Source organism: Triturus cristatus, chromosome 3_1, assembly GCF_964204655.1.
Source record: "Triturus cristatus chromosome 3_1, aTriCri1.1, whole genome shotgun sequence".
Taxonomy (NCBI): Eukaryota; Metazoa; Chordata; class Amphibia; order Caudata; family Salamandridae; genus Triturus; species Triturus cristatus.
The window spans coordinates 802997155-803001097 of record NC_140583.1 but is presented as its reverse complement, the minus strand read 5'-3'; the positions used below and the strand labels follow the sequence as shown (position 1 = coordinate 803001097).

Below are 3943 nucleotides of genomic sequence, written 5' to 3'. Positions count from 1 at the left end.
TGCAAGTGCATGACGAATGTACAGGTGGCTGGCGGAGCGCACAGCAAGAGTGCGCATGTTCTGTTTAGGGCTGAAAGATTTTTGCGACCAGCCCGAACATGCGCACTAGGCTGCTCATTAGAAGAGCGAGGATTGTTCCATGCCGCTCTTCTAATGAACAGCCTAGTGCGCATGTTCGGGTGCGGGTGCGCTGGTCGCAAACATCTTTAAGCCCTAAACAGAACATGTGCACTGCTGCTCAAGCCAGCCAACCAGGAGCGAGCTTGAGTTGCTATCCGAGACGTTAGAAGATACAGCACAGCAGATGGCTGGATGTTTAAGGACACGCGGTGATGTACGGGTCCGAACTGCGGCATAAAGTAAAAGTGTGTGGTTTATAATGTTGGTTTTGGATGGGGGAAACCTGCCAACTAGGTGTGAGCGTTACCGCATGTGAGCGGCCTCGAGCACACGACTGTAGTCGCCCCTGGTAAGGACCATGGCTGGGAGGAAATCTGGTATGCCATCGCTCCATCCCCAAGGACTCGTTGCGTCGGACTTCTGCCAAAGCAGCCGTAAGTTCAGCGCAGCTTGCAACTTCAGCAACATCCTTGTGGTGAACCTGGAGCGGCTGAACATCAACGCGGCCACTGAGGAGGAGCTCATGACGCTGCCCGGAGTCACGCGCTTGGTGGCCCAGAGCATCGTGGAGCACCGCGAGTACATAGGGGGTTTAAAAAGGTGGAGGAGACCTGGCTCTGGTGCGCAGGGTGGGGGCTGCCAAGCTGGAGCACGAGAAGTTCGAGATCTGCGTGGGCAGTACCGGCAGGGAAGGCTCCGGGCAGCACTCCCCCAGTACCTCTCTGCTGAGGAAGGACAGAGGTGAGCACCCCCTGGGTCACCAACGCCTGTCCTCTGTTTCTTCTGCAAACGCCACCAAACTCAACATCAACACGGCCACCGCCGCCCAGCTGATGAGCCTCTAGGGCGTCATGGAGGCTATGGCGCGCGGCGTCATGCATTATCGCACTGAGCACGGACCTTTCCGCAGTGTGGAAGACCTGGTGAAGGTGGGGTCTGTCAGCACCTCGTTCCTGGAGAGAATCAGGCACCACGTGTTGGCAGAGAAGTCCAGGCCACCCTCCACCGCCACGGCCAACAATAATGGGGGGCTGCACTTCACCGCCAGGCCGCACCCCAGCCCCACTTCGCTCAGCTTGCAAAGTGAGGACTTGGATTTCCCTCCTCGGGGCCCCACGCAGCTCATCTCGACCCGCCCCCCAGTGGAAGTGTTCGCTGGGGTGCGGGACGCCCAGCCTATGGTCAGGGTGGCCACCTGGAACCTGCAGAACTGCTCCTTCGAGAAGGCCACTATCCCAGGGGTGCGACTCAGTGCGAGAGGTGGTGTGCATGACTCTGCTGGAGAACAGGTAAGAGGGTTTAGCTGAAGTAGTGATGTTGTGTTTGCCTTTTTAACTGACAGTTTCGACTTTGGTGGTGATGTGCTATAGGCTGGAGTGTTGGAATGGAGGCTTCCAATTGTGTGCCTGTTTACTTCTTATACTTTTGAGCGCATATCATATGTACAAATATCAAACTTGGAAGGTGCACAATGTTTGTGAAGCACAAGCCTACCTCACATTTTGCGATGCATTTGTGCGTTGGTGGTTTTATTTAAAACAAAAAAATAGGTGTATAATTATAGTGTACAAACTGAAATAGGTCCAAGGTAAGCAAATAGCAGTTCAGATATTTTTTTCAGTTGCAAAGTCCAGCATTTTAGTTTGGCCTTGTTATAGGGAAGTAGCCAGCCCTTCAGAAGACTTGGTTGTTGAGTCTTCAGGTGCTGAAATGTCATTTGAAGAGGTCGTTATTCTGAATTTGCATCTATGCATGCCGGTACTGAAACTGAAATGTATGTTTGGAGTGAATTCCACAAGAGAAGAAAATAGGCTCAAGGTGCTGCTAACAACATGATTGTGACTATATCCATGGGAAGAATTTTGATGAAATTAAAATCAGTCTGTTGGCTAGTTTGTTTTCCTGTTCATGTGCTATTTTCATTGAGTTTTGTTTTGAAAATTCAAATGAATGCAGAATTTTCGTGAGTGTTGCAGTGTAGGGGAAAAGTTGGTGTCTCAAAGTGGCTATGATGCTTGTATCTGAGCTTCCTACAGCTTGATGGCATGGAAGTCATATTCAGGGCCAGGGTTGGACAGGCCAAAAGGGCAATCAGGCAGTGCCCGGGGGTTGGTTTGAGTCCAGAACAAATCTCGCAGACCAATTCCGCTTTTATAACAAGAGATTGCTTTAAAATTAACCTTTGCCCTGTTCAGAAAACAGGTGTCTTTCGCCCAGTTAGGCTCTGTGAACGTTAAAGTGCTTTGCTGCCACAGGAAATGTTTCCAGGTTACATATATTTTTTCGATGGCAAGGCATGTTAGAAGATGCTCGCCAAACTCTTTTAAAGGAACGGAGGTGAGGCACAGCAACAGTTTAGATTGTAAGTGTAGTTTTATTTATATAGCACGTATTACCCCTGACGAGGCATCAAAGTGCTTAGATGTCTTAGAGTGTGTGTGTGTGAATTTGATTCCTGGGTGAGACTGGGCCTGCTCGGTGTTCTTTCTGCAGGGTCGGACTAGCCTAACACGAAGGGCAATCTGCCAGTGCTCGTTGGGCTGGTCCGACAGCTGTGTGTGGGCCTGTATTTTTGTGGCTGTATGTTGGCCTGTTTTGTGTTCTGCTGCTACCTGGGTTCATGTTTACTGTGGCTTTCTCTGATCATATTACCACAGACATTCACTACAGCAAAAACACAAATGCATGCTGTCTAAGGTACTGTAAGATAACTATACACCATCACAAGTTCAAATTTGCCCCGATTTGCAAATGTCATCATGTGGGCCGGTTTGTAGCTATCTAGAGTCTGCTTTTATTTTGGTGCCCATGCTGGAGCGTATTTTGTGTTCCAGACAGTCTGAGGCTGACCTTGATGTTCTTCATGTGTTTCTGAAAATAAGGTTTGGTTGGCGGAACGCGAAGAGTTTACCTAAGTGAAACTGCCTAATAATGGTGATACAATTGTACAAGATCACAGAAGCCGCTGCAGTACTGACAAATGAGGGCTGAACTGCAAAGCTGGATACAGTAATGACTGTTTCCGGAAACAAGTGACATGTGATCTTTGCACTGGTTGACTGCAGGTGCTGCTTAGGGGCAGGCAGTGCTTAATTTGAGCCGGTGGTTTCTGGTGCTCCACACCGGCACTTAATTGGCAGCACAGGCACTTATGACAGTCCGCTACATTGTGGGCTGTTTGCCTGATTTAGAGTGAGCAAAACAACAGTTGTTTACTAATTTATTATACAGTTAAAAATGCTAATACCTGCCACCCTTGCTAAACTCTGGGGACCTGGAATAGTCTGAACTGTCACACTTGTAGGAGTGAGATGGTTAGCAGCTGGTTTTGCACTATCGCAGGTAGCGTTAGCAGAGGCAATGATTGGTGTAGGCTGCAGTGGCCTCCTGATGAGGGCCCTGGCACTTTTTTTTTTTTACAAATTAAGCACAGGGGGCAGAGGATAGAGGAGAGGGGTTTAGAGTCAAAAGCTTTCTCTTTAACTGCCTAAAGGCACCAACCATTTTATGCTACTGTGAGCTGCAATAAGTAGGGCTCAGTGTGTCATGATGAACGCACCATAAAGCTGTGTTTTAAATGCCATGTCCTCCAGAGCAATGCACTTTACAGGATCGAAGGATCTTTCAAAGGAAACCGAGCCCTGATCTGAAAGAGTCTACATAAAACAGCAACTGACTGCTGAATTGTTATAAAATGAGCCTCCAATTCCATGATGTTGTAGTTGTGCATATTTTTTTGTGCAACATATTTCTCTTGTACAGTTCATACTTTTAATGGAGTCACCTTCAGGCATTTTTAATGGGAGGCCATTGAGAGCTTTAG

At 48.4% G+C, this 3943-nt stretch overlaps 1 pseudogene; it reads left to right on the top strand.

Moving 5' to 3' along the window:
* Window positions 1-1413, top strand: part of LOC146861071 (endonuclease/exonuclease/phosphatase family domain-containing protein 1 pseudogene) — a 20503-nt pseudogene extending 19090 nt beyond the window's left edge.
* The last annotated feature ends 2530 nt before the right edge of the window (window positions 1414-3943 follow it).